We start from the raw sequence: 19,290 nt of genomic DNA, 5'->3' as shown, positions 1-19,290 counted from the left end.
TATTCCTAAATGTGAAGCTACATTTGTAAAGGAGGTAATTCTAAATACTGGTCTGACTACTGTATGTAATAAATGAAAGAGGTATTTTGATAAGCTAGTTTTCCATAGCGTAAAATCAAGTAGATACTACCTTGTTTCTAAATATATATCATTAAAATAATAAATAAAAATAAATATCTATTCTTTCTTATATGCTTACTATATTTGGGGAACTGCTAAGTGGCTAAGTGAGTACTGCCCTTTAAATTACTTTCCAACTAGAGGGTCTTTGAATTGGGTGTTCTTAGCCTGGAATGTTCTTCCCCAACTGAATAGCTGTTCCTGGCTCTCTTACAAGTTTTAGCCTTTCTTAACAACATATCAAGTAGTAGAGCTCTCAACATTATCCCTGTCATGTCAACCTATTTATCTCTTTCAAAGCGCTTTTCCAATCTATAACTTATTTACTTAATTACTTGTTAATGTGTTATGCCTACCTTCCCACCCACTCAATAGAATTTCCAGTAGGGGAGAAACTTCTACATCTCTGAATCCCTACCCTGGTACATCATAAACACTGGCAAAATATAAAGTCAGTGAATGTATGAATGTTTGATAAGTATTATTTCATTTAATCCTTCAGACCATCCCATGTATTCATTTCAAAGGAATTAAGGTTCAAATAGAGTAAGAATTTTGCCTGAGGTGATTTGAGCAGTCAGGCAGCACAAGGATTAAGCTGTGCTCTTAAACTTTATGGATTGTTTGCCTCTCAAACTAATTCCACTTAACAATATTATTGTCTTTGCAGCACCTGCACTAAAAACCTGAAGAATAGTTCCTTTCTTTTATACCCCTACCCAAACAATTGTTTACCAGGTCCACCCAGCCTCCCAAGCCAGCTCTCCTCTACACAACCTTAGTTTGGCCCTCACCATTTCTTATCAAACTTGCCTTGGTCTCTCAACTGGTCTCCCTGCTATAAGTGACTTCCTCTATCCTCAAAACTTCCACCAAGATGACTGTACAGATTTCACACTCCTGTTGAAATCCCTCAGTGGCTTCCCCAACTTTAGAATAAAATTCACACTCCTTATCTTTGCAACCCCCTTGCAAACCTGGCTTCTGTTATCTTCTCATATTTGCTATGTTTGGTATGTGAACCATTGGCATTCTTCTATATCTTGTATTTTTAAACTTATTTTTAAATGCTTATTTATTTTTGAGAGAAAGAGAGAGTACAAGTAGGAAGGAGCAGAGGCAGAGGGAGAGAGAGAGTCCGCAGAAGGCTCTGCACTGTCAGCTACAAAGCTCCATGCGGGGCTGGAACTCATTAACCGCAAGATCTTGACTAGAGCTGAAGTTGGATGCATAACCGACTGAGCCATCTAGGCACTCCTATCCTGTATTTTTATATTTCCTCTTAAAATGGTTCCCCCAGTTGTCTGCCTGATTCACCTCTAATTGTCCTTTACGACTCAGAACAAACATCATGTCTTAAAAGTTCTTACCCCCATTACTACCACTTACTTCCCCTATTACCACCACCACTAAACTGATTTTGCCCCTGCCCTGGCCTGCTGTAAACCCCAGAACAAGCCTCAATACCATGGCGTTTCACAGCGTGCAGTAATTGTCACATTGTGTAGTTTTGTGTTTTTCTTTTGTGTTATATCATTTTTTTTTTTTTTAAATCTAGCAGTCCTTGACCGACCCTCTGAGGGCATGTCCCTAACATCCGTAGTACCTGGTAAACAGTAATGATTCAGCAGGTATTTGTTAAAAGAATGAATCAAAGAATGGGTATATGTTTTAACATGATTGCAATTAAGTTCAATAAAGAAAGGAAAGTGAGAATCAATTAACTAGTGTCAGGAGCTCTGCCTCAGAAGCACAGAGTATTCTGTTTCTGACAGAGGTGCTGAAGACACTTCCGTGGGACTGCACTATGGGTGCTCTTCACTGATCAATGCAGTCCCCAAATATCTCCAAAGTACTGCGTCCAGTACAAGGGAGGACATACAAATAAGACAGTCAGCCTGCTTTGGAAGTGTACAAACTAATGTGAGAGACACATCATTTTCCAAAGGAATTCATATGAGCCCTATGACTTCCTTTTATTAAAGATACATGATCAAAAAGTTCATCAGAAATCATTTGATCATTTCAACCAACAAATTGTCTCGAAATGCCAAATTGCCTATGCTGGTTGATTTTATGCATTTGCTCTAACACTCTCTTCTTGGAGACTGAGTTCAAAGACTGTGTAAGTTGAAGAGCAACTGCATGTTCATAAATTAAGTGGCCACTTGAATGTATGTTTGATTTTTTTAATCTGTAAAAATTTGTAAAAAACAAACAAAATATACAAACCTCTGGATTAGAATTCTCCCAAGAAATGAGTTTTTAGTCAGACTCACCAAACCCTATTTCGCAGATTTCAGAGATACATAATGCTGTACATAAATTTCAGACAGGGATTCCTAGAGAGCAAGGAGAGAGCCAACCAGCCAAACTGCTCAGGAGACACTGATCTGCAAACAAAAAGCAAGGTGGAATTTTTTTTTCTTGTGGGCCTTGAAGAATCATTTTGCTTTGCCTTTGTCCAGGTTTCCATGGAAACCCCTCTCCTGGAAATGTGCGGTTCTTCCTAGCCCTTGTCATGAATGCAAGCAAGGAGACAAACTCGAAGCTGTAATCTATTCTAGTGCTACCATGAGTTGATGAAATAAAGGAATATTGTTGTATTCATAAAGAAGTCAGTCAACATGAAAATGAGTATAATGAGCAAAAACAATAGGCTGAATGATCCCTTTAATTTTCCTTCTGCCTGTGGGTAAAATATAATGTAGGGATATAATGTGGGGTTTATGTTTCTTACTTAATATATGAAATACTGAACAGGATAATGGCAGTCCAAAAGTACCAATAGTTAGCCTAATAGTTAATTCATCCTGGGAACTTAAGCAAAATGAAATACACATTTTCAAAACAATAGAAGTAGGCCGAGAAATTACTTTTTGATCTCTAAGGAACAAGTCAGGAAAAATTCCGTTTTAAGGACAGGTGAAAGTAGGAGAGATGATGTTTTTAGTTGGGAAAGAATTTGATGGTGATGTTGATTAAGAAGGTCCATTTTACCTACAAATCACCCCTAGGAAGTGTTATAAACAACCAACATACCAATAATATCATATATTGTGAGAGAAGCAGAGAAATTCCCCAAACTCACAGGAATAGAGCAAAGAAAAGAAAACTGTCAGGTTTCTGTATATGAGAAAGAAGGGAAGCAATGTTTCTAAATTAAGCAGTATAAGCTGCATCACTCAGTGACTTCTGCCAGGCAGCATTTACTCACGGATGTGCTAAGCTCCTGGGACACCATGGGAAATAGGAGAGATGTGGTGCCTTCTCTCAGAAAGCATATCACCCAACAGAAGGCAGAGGAAATAGACAGGAAAGAGCTGATTTTACAATTACTGAATTACAAACTGCAAAATGTGTTATAGAAGAGAAGTACAGGGATGCCTGGGCAGCGCAGTCAGTTAAGCCTCTGACTTCAGCTCAAGTCATGATCTCACAGTTTGTGGGTTCAAACTCCTGTTCTGGCTCTGTAATCAGAGGGTGGAGCTGCTTCAGATTCTGTGTCTCCCTCTCTCTCTCTCTTTCTTTCTCTGCCCCTCTCCTGCTCACAATCTGTGTCTCTCTCAAAAACAAAACAAAACAAATAATACATTAAAAAAAAGAAGAAGAGAATTACAGCAGTTGCAGTAGAGGATAAAAGGAAAGAAACTAACCTTACTTATGTTACCTCCCTCACAATAATCCATTGGATTAGATGCTGTAATCGTATCTCACAGGAGCTAACAGAGGTATAGAGAAAGTAAGACATTTCCCTCAAGGTCAATCATGAACAAAATATTGAAGCCAGAGGAGCGCCTGGGTGGCTCAGTTGGTTAAGCCTTTGACTTGGGTTCAGGTCATGATCTCACGGTTTGTGGGGCTTTGTGCTATCAATACAGATACTGCTTCAGATCCTCTGTCTCCTTCTTTCTCTACTCCTCCCCTGCTCACATGCACTCTCTTTCTTATTAACAAACAAACAAACAAACAAACAAACAAATATTGGAGCCAGGATTTGAGCCAGTGCTGGTTTGTCAGGGTTCATGATCTTTCTCCTATGTCATATGATTTTGTAAAGTAGCTGTCTCAATGTTATTCAAATTTTGAAGTTAAGAATTCTAGGGGCGTCTGGGTGGCTCAGTCGGTTAAGTGTCTGACTTCGGCTCAGGTCATGATCTTATAGTCCGTGGGTTCGAGCTCTGAGTCGGGCTCTGTGCTGACAGCTCAGAGACTGGAGCCTGCTTCAGATACTTAGTCTCCCTCTCTCTCTTCCCCTCCCCTACACGCTCTCTGTCTCTGTCTCTCAAAATAAAAAGAAAAGAAAATAAAGACATAAAAAATTTTTTAAAAAGAATTCTAGGTGGGGTACTTGGATGGCTCGGTATATGTTAAGTGTCCAACTCTTGATATCAGCTCAAGTCATGATCTTGCAGTTGTGAGACTGAGCTCCGAGCAGAGCTCCTGCCTGAGCATGGATCCTATTTGGGATTTTCTCTCTTCCTCTTTCTCTCTCTGCCCCTCCCCCACTCATGCTCTTTCTCTCTCTCTCTCTCTCAACATAAGTAAATTAAACATTTAAATATTTAAGTAAATGTTATTATTAAACATTCATAGTTACATTATTAATTTTGATACTTAATAAACATTAAAATAAGAATTCTAGAGAGATAAAGTATATTTGTCAGGAGGTACTAGAATGTGTGTGATGTCTAGATCCCTCTGATTTATTTTCGTTAAAAGTACCAAGGAATTCTCCTTGAAGGAATCCTTTGGAATTAAAGTGACTCATTCAGATACTCATGAATTTGCCTAACTAATGACAGACACATCTCCACTCAGCCTTCATTCAGATCTTCTCTCTGATTTGTCACTGCCATCCTCACTCACCTTATTATCCTGGTAAGTGCTGATCATTTTAATTCACTATAAACGACTTGGAAGGTAGAAGACACATATTACTTATCTTTGTACCATAGTGACAAGCATAGTACTATGTCACTATAGGTATTCAGTTGTTAAATAAATTAATGTGCTCACTGTCTAATATTTTATACTTTCAATAAATATTATTGTTTCAGGGGCATCTGGATGGCTCAGTTGATTAAGCATCTGACTTCGGCTCAGGTCATGATCTCACAGTTCATGGGTCCAAGCTCTGCATCAGGCTCTGTCCTGACAGCTCAGAGCCTGGAACCTGCCTCAGATTCTGTGTCTCCCTCTCTCTCTGCCCCTCCCCCACTTACATTCTGTCTCTCTCTCTCTCTCTCTTACAAATAAATAAACGTTAAAAAAAAAAGAAAATTTACAAAATACTCTTTCAACCAGATTCAAAGTTCACCATAATACATTCACATTATCAATGAATTTTGATTTTTTTCCCCCAGGAGTCTTATTTCTGTAGGAAGCTTATTAGCTACTATTACAGTGACATTATTCTGCGATGCGACTCAAAACAAACCAAGCTTCCTTTTTCATGAAAAACTCTACAAAAGGATGGAATATGAATTCATTTGATATTATCTTTAAACCTCTTAATACTCTGGAAACAAAGGCTTTCATAATTTTTTCTCTTAGTTGTTCTGCCAGTTTTCTCTTCCTTCCCCAGAACTATAAGCTTTGCTTATTGGGGTAGCTTCCCCTGATGTCACACCATAAACAATAAAAAACAGCCTATGGGGCTTTTGTTAAGACTATGTTGGGGGCGCCCGGGTAGCTCAGTCGGTTAAGCTTCTGACTTTGGCTCAGGTCGCGATCTCGTGGTATGTGAGCTGGAGCCCCACATCAGGCGCTGTGCGGACAGCCCAGAGCCTGAAGCCTGCTTAGGATTCTGTGCTCCCTCTCTGTCTGCCTCTCCCTCACTCATGCTCTGTCTCTCTCTGTCTGAAAAATAAATATAAAAATAAAAAATTTTTTAAAAAGTATATGTTTGGTGAAACATCATACAAAACACCTTGAAAATACCATGTGATAATGCGAACAAAATATCCCCCAAAGTGGAGTGATCCTGTTACTCCAGATTATTCACTCAAGGAGGAGGAAGGAGTTCTTATCTTGTCATTTTGGTAAAGGTGAGTACCGTAAGAACACAAGACCAGACTCATCTCACCAGATCCTCTTAACTTCAATTTAGTTCAAACATTTACTAAGCACCTATTATAGGCCACATGTGATAAGAGATACTCCCACTAGAAGAGGGAATCAAGGTGCACACCTGCGCTTAAGTGGGGAGAGAAAAGGCACAGAAATGGATAATATCTTCTAGTATGAGAAAAACAAGATCACTCTCATCCCACACCTCCCACCTTCATGCCCTCCTTCCTGCACACAGACAACTCTTTTTCCCCATGGGAATTCAAGTAGAAGAAATTATATAAACTTTAATAACATAAAGAAAATGCAATGACTAACTATCTCTGACTCATGATCTTCCTCATCCTATATATCTTTTCTGAAAATGTCCCATATTCTCCAAATTTTTCTATCCTAGCATCCAACTGTGGAAGAAATTAACAAAACTTGTCAACTCTTGCTCTCTGATCTCTGTAGATGAACATTAGAAGTACAGTGGGGATTCTCTAATTCTTTCAGTGTTTGCTTTTGAAATCCTTGAAACTCCTAAAAATGATAATCCCCCCGCCCCCAATAGCATCCAAATCCATCCATGTTTTTTTTGGCTATTAATTTTTATGGGACTCTGTATTTCAATATTTCCTAATATATGTTCTTCATAACACTAGTTCAGGGCATACTTAGAGAAAGATGGATGGTTTTTGAGAGGAGAGTCCTATGGTCAAATAATCTTGAAAAAGTCTACCTACTACTTATCTTTCAGAGATTCATAAGATATATTACAATAAAGTCTTTGAGAAATGTCACAGTATAAAAGTTCAATTAATTTTATTTAACTCAGCACTTCCCTAACTTACTCCATCAAAATATTCTTTATCTTAAAATGTAATATCCTGAGAAATTAGTTTTACATGGAACACATTTAGAAAACAATATTGTAAATTGATACCTTTGGAATTATTTGGCTAAGAATGGAAAACTTCCATTCTCCAGAGCTAAAATCTTATAATTCATTCAACAAATATGTATTGAGTGTCTACTATCTGCTAAGCACTTAACTCCCACTTGTCAATTTGAGTCTCATCCAAACCTTGGGAGTCAATTATGCCCCCAAATATGTGAAATATAAAGAATCTCCATATAGAGCTCCAGAGGTGAGCATCAAGCCCATTTTGTTATTAGCCCTGTTACAACAATATTCTTTCTTTTCAGTAGTTGATATTGAGTTATATTCCTTTCACCAAGCCCCAACCTCAGCCCTGCGTCCAGTTATTGGGTTTCCATGTGGTCCCAAACACATCTGAGTCTCTTTTGGCTTCCCATCCAGTTCTTCCTGGACTGAGTCTTACTCATCCCCACCCAGGCATCCTAGGAAGTGGAACCAGGTCCCTGAGGAGGAGTGCTCACATCTGGGCTTTTGATGGTGCCAAGCACCTATCATAAGGCCCCCAGGCTTTACTATCTTCATTTTTCTCAGACTGTCCATGAATCACACTGTGATTTCATATGCTGGGATCCTGGAATGACTCCCAAACACTTCCAGCTTCCTCTGTTTTGCAACAACCAAACACTGGTTGTGAAAATTCTCTCTTCCCCTCGTTTCTAGAACTGTGCAACTCTATTTGTTTTTTTCCTCCTTCCTCTCTGAATACTCCTTTTCCATGTCTTTCTGGGTTTTATTTTTAGCTACCGTTTCTTAAACACAATCTATGCTCAGGCAAAATCCTAGTCCCTATGCATTTCTTTTTCTGCACTCTCTCAACAGTAGCTCATTTTACCCTCAATATTTCAACCACAAAAGAAAAAAAATGATGAAATGTTAAAACTTGACTTATCTTTAATCTTTTCTGAAACTTATAAACTTGTGAAGACTGAATGTGAATAATTTGAGTAAAGCATTATAAAGAGCATCTTAAAAACTTCAAAAACTCTGGATACAAAAATATGTATCCAGAGAATAGAAGACAATAATTATAAATATCATTTAAGTTGGTAACAAAATCGAAATCAGTCTTTGTTTTCCATGATGATTTTGGAATACATGCATTCCAAAATATCTAATACATCTTTCCTCCAGAAGATGTATGAAGTTTAGATTTCCATTCTGTCTGCATCATTAAATATGCATGTCAAAGGACATTAAAAGAAATACTCCACACATCATTTTAACAAACATCTTAAACAAATCAAGAGTGAAGATGTGTTCATATATGAAAGTGGTAATTCACTGACTCAGTAAGAGAGCAGTTGATTCGTTTTTCAGCAGTAGTGATAGATTGTTACAATAATACATTACATTTGTGATTTGTTAGGCCCCTCAATTACTTTCAGGCTGTCTGTCTTCAGTAGAGTCCAGTGAACAATGAGAAGTTCAAATTAGAATCTCCATTTTATCATTTGGATATTGGGTCACAAAAAGTTTTTTTTTATATATATTTTTATTTACTTCTAGCAGAGAGAGAGAGAGAGAGAGAGAGCGTGAGCAGGGGAGGGTCAGAGAGAGAGGGAGATACAGACTCTGAAATAGGCTCCAGGCTCTGGGCTGGCAGTCAGCACAGAGCCTGACGCAGGGCTTGAACCCACGAACTGCAAGATCATGACCTAAACGAAAGTCGGACACTTAACCGACTAAGCCACCCAGGCGCCCCGGGTCACAAAAAGTTTAAATGACTTGTTCAAGATCCTCTAGTTGAACCAGAATCCAAATAAGATAACTGCTCTCTCCTGTCCCTCCAGTATGAGACTGAAATCTTCATACAGTTTCTTGTAATCACTTCTGCAAAGAATGAGCAATGTAGCTGAGGAAAGCATAGTGGAGTACAGCACATAAATTTTGAAATGCTGTCCTGTGTGACAGGTAAGGAAAGGTGAGATCCAGAATTGTTATGACTTGGCCAAGTTCAGAGAGATATAAAAACAGTTACACAACAGAAATATAAAAGCCATTAGACAATAAAGATAAACTCTAAAATCTCATTTGCATGGTTAATGTCAATATAGACAATATGACTATGTTTTACCTTTTCTAGCGTCTTCAGCACTTTCTGTACACATTTTCTGGTTCATGTTTCATCTCTAATGTTGAAGCTGAATTTGTCCTCTACCACGTCTCAGAGCCAATTTATAGAGAATAAAATGATATGAGGTGAACTATTTAATGAGGTCAATCGCTGAATTTCTGGTACTATTTTGAGGTCACCGGGCTGAAAGTGGCTTTTAAAAAAGCTTGTCCTTTAGGGGTGCCTGGCTGGCCGAGTCTGGGGAACATGCACCACTTGGTATGAAGTTTGGGGGGCTGAGCCCTATGTTGGGTATAGACATTACTTAAAAATAAAATCTTAAAAAAATACTTTTAAAAATATTAAAAAATAAAGTCTGTCCTTTATGAACTTCTTTTCTCCTCTTACAGAACTATTGTTGGTAACACCAGTAACATCTGACATGAACACAGGTTCATGAGTGGATGTACCTGGCCAAATCAAAGATAGTCTGATATTCTCGTTAAAAAACAAGACTAAAAATTAAATAAAATGAAATAAAGATTAAATTTAAAAATAAAAGTAAATAAATAAAAACTATATACTTTTTCAGTGTAATCATGCTTGAAAATAGTCATACATTGTGGAAAACACCTATCAAACACTTTTGATTTTTACTGGTTTCTAGATCTTTGGTTGACATTAGTCTCCACTCTTCTTCAGTGTATTTGCAAACTTGTTACTTTACATGGATGAAAGTTGGCTTCTAGATTTCTGTAACAGTTAACTGAAACAGTATAATACACATATGACCATATGAGAAGAAATTTCCAAAGACCCACAATAGTAGAAAATGACTTTTTTAAGGATATAAGACCACTCATCTCACAAGCAACAATAATGCAATATATGGAAACAGTAGACAAATGTTCAGTTTTCAACTTCTGTTTTGACATATGAATAAATAAATATCTGGTTTTAACATATACTTATTCTTCATATTTTTAAAAGTTAGAAATTTAAACATGTACATGACTTTGAAGTGGTAAGAAGGGTGGAACCAGACCTCAAGTGCCATCCTGACTCCAGAACCTGATTAAAAGTCACTGACATCTTAGCCTACACTTCTCCATTTATAAAAATGGCAACCATCAAGTCCACCTGAAAGGTCGCTACAAAGATTCCATATGACAAAAGATTGCCCATTTCCTAACAAACAAGGTGAAAAACAGTATATCTTTTTCATTTCTTTCTCACTACATCTTTGCTTTTATATTTCTCCAGTAGAACCATATTTATTCTGCCTGCTTATCTTAAATTTTAAATGCATGTGGCAATTTCTACTTCAATGGGGTGCCTGGGTGGCTCAGTTGGTTAAGCGTCTGACTTTGGCTCAGGTCAGGATCTCTCAGTTTGTGAGTTTGAGCCCCACGTCGGTCTCTGTCCTGACAGCTCAGAGCCTGGAGCCTGCTTAGAATTTTATGTCTCCCTCTCCCTCTCTTCCCCTCCCCCTCTAGTGCTCTGTGTCTCAAAACTAAATGAACACAAAAAAAATGTTTTCTCCTTTGTTGCAGCAGAAACCTTTGCAGCATAAAGCTTCTACAAATAGGGACTCTGAAATCATTGTTCCAGTTTCAAGCACAAAAGGTATATTTTAAGTCTGTTATTGTTTTTGGCCTGGGGGGAGTACAATTTATTGATTGTCATCTTCCTAAATTCTATCACCCTATGTTCATGATTTTTTTTCATATCTTTATCTAAAAATGAATTCTTTTTTCTTTTAGTGTTTTATTTATTTTTTGAGAGAGAGAGAGTGATTGGGGAGGATCCAGAGTGGGCTCTGAGCTGACAAGGTGACAGCAGTAAGCTTGATTTGGGGCTCAAACTCACAACCGGCAAGATCATGACCTGAGCTGAAATCTGAAGCACAAGTGACTGAGCCACTCAGGCGCCCCTAAAAATGAAGTCTTTTTTTTTCTTAGCTTTAATTTGTAGCCCTATTGTCCCATTCAGGCATTTACCCTATATATTCCAAAACTCAAATCTGTAGCATGACCCCAACTGCATCTTCCAGTAATTCCTCTCATGTGAAACTTGCAATGCAAAACAGATCACAGGCATTCACTGTCTGGAAAATCTAAGGGGTTTATACCTGACGTCAACCTGAAACTCTACATAGTAAGTGGCAGTCATGTTTCTCACTGACAGCTACTATTTCCTTTCCTAGTAATTAATATCCTTCTTTGAAAATTCTGCCTGGAGCTCATACTATTAGAACAAATAATCACAATGACACTTTGCCTAGAACAAGGCACTGAAGTACTTAGAGATTTGTAATGAACTACACCCTCTCTGTGGGACACACAGAGCTGCAAAGTTCTACTGTGACACTTCTCCGGTTTCCTGGAAATGAAAGTAACCTAACTACATCATGGAACACTAGCACATTCCAGTTATACTGGAGTATTTGCTCAGCATTAATTGGTTTATTTCTATCAATCTAATCCCATATTTTTCAAATCCCACCTTGTAATTTAATAAGGGATCTTGAAATCAAAGTAGTGTTATACACAACATTTTATAAAGTGAAGGAGAATAGAAGAATATTGAATGGATTGAAACAAAACAAATCAAAATAGAAAATATCAGAGCATATCACATGCAACAGGGACAAATATTAAAGTAGTATTTTGTGAAACTTTTGTTTTCTTTGTATATGTGTGTGCATGCACGTGTGCATATGCCTGGGTAGTGATAAAAGAGGTATTTCTTATTGTGCACCACAGCAAAAACTCTTTGAAAGTCACTGAGCTGGTGTAATGGACTCATAGATCAGCCACCCAGACACTTCAAGAAAGGGCTTATTGCCCAGCTGTTGAAAGTGCTGTCATCAGACACCCTCAGCTTTCAGCCCCCTCAGGGATCGCGTCTGCTACAGAGAGATGCCTCACAACTCAGATAAAGCCTGGCCATTCCTAAGGTGTCCCACACCCAAGAGTTGACACAGTAGGAAAAAAGAACAGGCTATTTTGTTCCAAACCGAGACAAATTTGAAAGGCTATTTTAATTTCACAGTTCCCCATGGGGTGAGAAAAGACCGTTGCTCAGCTCTGCATAGCAGTTCAATCTCTCCCTCTACCCAGTCTTGTTTCCTCCCTCTCTTCTACAGATGTTGATCCAAGACACTTCTTAATAAACATCCTACACACTAAACTCTGCGGCAGCTTCTGCTACCCAGAAAACCCAAATTGTGATATCCAATGGACAGAGTAACAAGTTACATAGCCCAAGTCAGCTGAAAAGGCCAAGCATATAATAAGCAAAGCATCTTTACATAAAATATAGTGCTTAAGTTTTCAATGACCCTGCAAAGTCAAAGGCTCCCATTATGACCACACTGTGTTTACCTGATTGACTATTAATGATCAAAATGGGCACCCCCATTTATTAATGATTTATTAATGATCGTTAGTTTGTTACCACCTTTTCCACCCTAACCTTACACAGCTGTCCTATCAAGTGGAATATGCTGAAATGACTGTGAATCATGCCTCATTTCTTCTGCCAGCCCTATGTGCAACCTTTCCACCTTAGCAACTTTACAGTTACTCTTCCTTTGTCTTCAAACACACCACACAGATGCAGTTGAGAAACAGTGACAAAACCATTAATAGGCGAAGGGGACACTAGAGGGTATTAACAGAGAATCTTCCAGACACATATCTTGTGATTTCACTTAAATGTGAAATTTAAGAAACAAAACACATGAACAAAGGCAAAAAAAAAAAAAAAAAAAAAAAAAAAAAAAAAAAAAAAAAAAAAAAAAAAAAAAAAAGAGTGAAACAAACTAACAAAACAGACTCTTAACTAGAGAGAACAAATTGATGGTCACCAGAGGAGAGGTGGGTGGGGAATGGGTGAAATAGGTGAACGGGATTTGAGAACAACTACGATGAGCACTGCGTAATGAAGAGAACTGTTGAATCACTATATTGGACACCTGAAACAAATATAACTCTGTATGTTAATCGTCCTGGAATTAAAATAAAAACTTTTAAAAAATTTAAATACAGTTTAAAAATTTTTTCAATTAAAAAAATTTTTTAAAGTGAAACTTTCAAGTTATTTGTGTCAAGTATTATCCAAGGGGAAATGTTGAAAAAGCTGTTTCATAATTAAGCTGTGTTTTCTCACAGCAGGTGAAATACTCTCATAAAAAGCTAGTTTGTTTTCTAGAATATAAATAGTGGCACCAGAGCCTGACTCAATCATTCTGACTGATTAATTTGGTTAGATAAGTAAAAACTTAAAAGAATCCATCAATTCTGGTTTGTTTGTTTTGCTTATTTATGTTTTTGGTTTTTGAAGGAAAATAAGTGTTTACTCAGGCGCCCTGCGGGCACACAGCATTATTTCTAGTGCCTTGAATCAACTCTGAGACCTTCCTTTTGTTTTCTTCCTCAAATATATTTTGATGTGTGTCCTCTAGATAGGAACTAATGGTAGTAAGCGAATCAAATGTAAGGTGGAAGCATTTTTTTTAACAAAAGATGAAAAAAGTCAAAGAATTTTTAAGTAGAAAGATTCCCAAGTAAGGTCATTAGCAAAGTGCCTATTACTCTGATAAACATGAGTTTCATGTTGAATATTTCAGTCAAATAAAATCATTGTACAAATTCCAGCAATATTGGCATGCTCACACTTCTTTTTATTTCAAAGGAAAAATAGTGATCATTTACTGCAGTCTTTTTTTTTTTCTTTAAGCTAGTAAATTTAGATAAATAGAAAGACTGAGAAGTAGCAGAGGATCTGTTGAGCTTTCCAGAAGAAAAAAAGAGAGAGAGATTTATTTTCTTCCATGCTCAGAATGCACTCACAGAGGAGACAGACTCATCAGGTAGCTCTGAATAAGGGGAATGGAGTAACAGCTTTGACCCTCGTTCCCAGCCACCACATGGATGAATGAGAGGAAACAGCTGCAGCCTAAGTTCTCTCAATAAAGTGATGCAGGGATTCCGTGTGACCTGGCATTCACAGTGTCTCGATGGTCAGTCAGGCTTCTTTGTTTCTCATGTATTTTCTATGCTGGGAATGTTTCCCTAGCTTTTCAGTTTCCTCCCAGACCTGTCAGTCCACTTAAGAAGTGTAGCAACTATGACTGCCTGAAGTGGTAACACCAGAACACGGCCTCCATCTGCCTTTTCTTTCACACCATAAATAAAGCTATTATCTACAGTAAAATGACTGAAAAGGCCCAGAGACACACTGGAGGTTGAAAGAAGACCCATCAAAGATGCATTAGCAAATAGAGCTGTAAACTAACTTGCAAGGGCCAGACAGCCTGCAGGAGGGGAGTTCTCACTGAAAACTCTGGTCCTATGTACCTGCATTCACAAAGCCAGAATTTTAGCCTGACTGTAGTTGTATCCACACCTGTCACCTCTCTCTGTCATAACCAGAAGAATCACCTGATTCCAGATGAAGGACGATGAGTAGTATTCATTCTATTGAAGGTCTGACCTCTAGAACAGACACATAATTTCAGGCTTTTATCATAGAGACTTCTTTTATCATAAGACCTTTCTGTTGACTTGGGGACTTGGATTCAACAAAGCCACCTAGAAGACTGAAGACTATCTATTTCTGCAGCAAGATATCTGCACTGTGGATGAAATGCAGTTTTTCACAGTGTCATCCAGTTGTCTGACGACAACTGAGTGAGTTTCAGAGGATGATATGGTACTGCTGCTACTTCATTCAAAGCACACATTTCAAATTACTCTATGTGGCAAGAGGGAAAAGTCTAGACCCTCTTGGGTGGTATATCTGTAGATTGTCAAAAATTAATACAAAAAAAGAGAGAAGATCTAAGCAAAAAACAGCTTAAATAATTAAGTCATGTTAACTTTAATCACACTATCTGAATAACTTGTGATGTCCTCTCAATGAATGGAAAGACATCCACACACTGGCAGCTATATACTCATACATTACAAATATTTTGTGCCATGATTTAATTTTGAGATAATTTGGCAATGGTACTGACATAAAGTTATTATCCTGGAGTTTGGTCACATTTTATTCTCCTTCTATATAATATCTAGATTCCATCCCACAGAGTCCTTCAGTGGTTTTCTTTAAGCGATTTCCAAACAGTTTAAATTAGCCATCCTCTCCAAGAGAAAAGAGATTAATCCTCCTCTAATTATATGACCTAATCATGAACTGTAAAAGTAAATGATGTTAATTAGTACGACAGACTGGGAATAAAAGGAGCAGAAAAAAAGCTTTTTTTTTGTACCCTTTCATCCCCTTGAGTCACTTTCCTGTAAATAGTTTGTTGCTCACAAGGAATTTCCAATGTGATTTCTCCAAACAGTAAGCATAATTCATGCTGTACCCATTCCCAATCTCCATGTGTGTGTGTGTGTGTGTGTGTGTGTGTGTTTTAAGAAAATTGAACATTCCCAAAAACACTAAGACAATTTCTCAGTGTAGACAGTTTCTCTATTTACACAGAGAAGCTATGGAATAATTACAATATAATTTAGCTCAGGAAGAATACCAGGAAAGAGTGCATGGCAAATTATCCCAAATCTTAGCAACTCAAAACAATAAAAATGCACTACTGTACACATTTTCAGAGGGTTAGGACAAAAGTGGCATATGAATGGTGCTGGTTCAGGGACCCTTAGGAAGTTAAGGTCAAGGCTTAGACTAGGGCTTAAGTCATTTCAAAACCCCATTAAGCCTGAAGTATCCATTTCCAAGGTGGTTCATTCAGATGCCTGTTGGCAGGACGCCTCAGCATCTCGCCACACGGTCTTCTCCTGAGGGCTGTTTGACTGTCTTCCTGACATGAAAGCTATTTTCCCCTACAGTGAGAGTACAGGAGTGGCCAATGCCTTTATGACCTATTCTGGGAATCACATACCATCATCATTCCCACAGTATTCACTGTGTTAGAAGCAAGTCATTTAGCCTAAACCATACTCAGGGGCGGGACACTCTTAGGGCTCAACCTTCTGATATATGCATATATTTTGATTCACAGAGGGTAATCCTATGTGAAGGTCATACACCTCAGCAATCATATACACAATATCTGGAATTTATATCCACCAATAATCACTCCTCAAAACAGTAAATTATTAAACCATAAAAAAAATAAAGAAATCTTACCATACATACCAATGATGAACCTTGAAGACATCGTGCTGAGTGAAATACGCCAATCCTAGAAGGACAGTTAATGCATGATTCCACTTATATTACTTACAAGAGTAGAATAGTCAAACTCATAAAACCAGAATGTAGAATGGTGATTGCCAGAATCTGGAGGGAGGGGAAAAGGAACAAGTGCTGTTCAAAGGGTATAACATTTCAGTTATGCAAGACAAATAAGTTCTAAAGATCTGCTGAACAACACTGTGCTTGCAGTGAGCAATACTGTACTGTACACTCAAAGTTTTGTTTAGAAAGTAGCATGTTGTATGTTCTTACTGCAATATAATTAATTAATTACTTAATTGGAAAAGGAAAAGTGGATGATTTGCAAGAAGTTAATCTAGGTAGTTTCCGTATGGTTAAATGTAGCTATAGGTAACTTGTTACATATGCTAGCACTTCCAGATGATTACATTTTTGAGCATTTTTAATTAACGTTATTAACTTGACCTACCACTTGTGAATTTAGTAGAAAGATTTTCTAATGAAAATTCCATCATACGGTCATTTTTGCAAGACAAAATGTATTGGTTTCCTATTGCAGCTATAACAAATTATCACAAACATAATGGTTTAAAACCACCATCATCTATTATTTTACAGTCCTGGAAGCCACAACTATAAAGTAAGCCTATGGGACTATGTTCCTTCTGGTAGCTCAAGGAGATTATCCATTTTCTTGCCTTTTCTGGCTCCTGGGGGGCACCTACATTACTTAGTTTGTGACTCCTTCCTCCTTCTTCCCAGCATCTTCTCTCCTTTCTAACCTCTTGCCTCCTAATTCTAAAAGTCTTGTAATCACATCAGACCCACCCAGATAATCCAGGATAATATCAGATCTCAAGATCCTTAACTTAGTCACATCGGCAAAGTTCCCTTTGTTCTGCAAGGTAACATACTCAGAGTCCAAGGACGTGGACAACTTTGCGGGGGAGGGGGTGGCATTATTCTGTGCACAACAATGATCTTAGGACGATGCCAAAATTCAAAGAAACTGTGGGAAATGCCCTGGTAGACTTAGCTAACAGCATATGAAAAAGCTTTAAATTAATTTAACCTGTTAACTCATAACTTGCGACCAAAATGGTTGTACAGAGAACACATTTGACCTTCTTTTCTAAAATAAGCCCTATGAGATAAATCATATTTGCATTCAGTCCATGCTTATCGTTATATCTTGGATGAACTATAATGAGAGCCTGAAATATATGAGGCTAATACTCTTGAAACATTAGTTTCTTTCACCAGTAGCTCCAATCCCATGCTCTTATCTCAACCACCCCACACATGATGAAGAAATGCAAACTGCACTGAGAAATGTTTATTTGGAAATATATGAAGTTTGCCAAACAAAACTCTCAACCATTTCTTTTGACATTAGAAAAGAGCTTTCCACACTTTCCAGAACTTACAGATGTGACGGATCCTAGGAAATGTGAAAATAATACAGTTCTTCTCCACCCTATTGGTTCACCACATACTCCCTATTCTAAATGTGAAGATTCCAAGGATCAGAGAGGTTAATATGCTCTTCCCTTCTCAGTAAAACTAGTAAGCGACAGAGCGTGGCCTAGAGGCCAGGTCTTCAGACCCCCACTTAATGTACTTGTACCCAAACACATATTCATCACATGCATTCCTTGTCTATAAAAAATAATAATAATGGAACGGAATGGAGTCTGTGTGTGGCATGGGATGCTGGTAGGGATGGCTGCAATGTGCTGAGAAGGTAACATGCGCTGGCTGCTGTAACAGACACCTTTCAATCTGTTATCTGTCTGTATTTTATCTCAACAAGGCAGGAAGCATTACCCCTCCTTCTAAAATATAAAATGAGATAACAATGTAAATAAACTTAACCAAAGTAAAAATGCTAGGATATGGCCTGGGTCTCTCCTTTTAACAGCAAAGCCCATGAATAAATTCTCACTACATTTCTGAAAAAAGAATAAAGAAATGTACAAGTTGAATAAGTAATTTCAAAATGTCTGTAATATAATGCTATGAGAAGAGATTCCTACCAATTTCATGCATTAAAAATTACAAAACCAGGGTGCCTAGGTGGCTCAGTCAGCTAAGCATCTGATTCTTGATTTTGACTCAGGTCATGATCTCACAATTCATGAGACTTCATGTTTTATGAGATCTCACACTGTGTTGACATCCTGGAGGCTGCTTGGGATTCTCTCTCTCCCTTTCTCTCTGTCCTTTGCCCATATGTGTGCATGCACACACATGTATGTGTGTGCTCTCTCTCAAACTAAATAAATAAACTTAAAAAAATCACAAAATTATACACTATTAACAGATTTGTTGATTCAACAAACATCCGTTGAGTATTAATTATGTACCAAGATGTGAAAAAGATAAATTAGGCAACACTCCTATCTAATAAATAAATCATAAAGTTCCAGGTAGTGATGTATAATAAATAAATTAATCTTTAAGAAATAAATAAATCGAAATAAAAACTTTAACGAATATAGGTAATACCAATCTCCAGTTTGTACCAAATGTCCTTATATTTTTTATACCTGAGTAGAAGATAAAAATATTTTCTAGTCATGCCTATAGTACAGATACATCTTGGCTATTAGTCAATCAAACACTAAAAATAAGAATCTCTTTTTTCCTATATAAAAGGAATTTATACACGATCAGGTATTATTTAAAATACCACTCATTAGGCATAGTGGGTGTCATTGTGTTAAGTCAAAAACTATAGTTATTTTTCACATACAATTGACCCTTGAACAATGCCAAGTTTAAGAGCCTTTATTCTCCTCCCCCACGCAGTCAAAAATCTGCATGTAAATTTTGACACCCCAAAAACTTAACTACTAATAGCCTATTGTTGACCAGAAATCTTACTAATAACATAAACTGTCAACTAATACACATTTTGGGTATTTTA

This window comes from Hyaena hyaena, unplaced genomic scaffold (assembly GCF_003009895.1).
Source record: "Hyaena hyaena isolate Hyena2069 unplaced genomic scaffold, ASM300989v1 scaffold_569, whole genome shotgun sequence".
NCBI lineage: Eukaryota > Metazoa > Chordata > Mammalia > Carnivora > Hyaenidae > Hyaena > Hyaena hyaena.
This window is presented reverse-complemented; position numbering follows the sequence as displayed.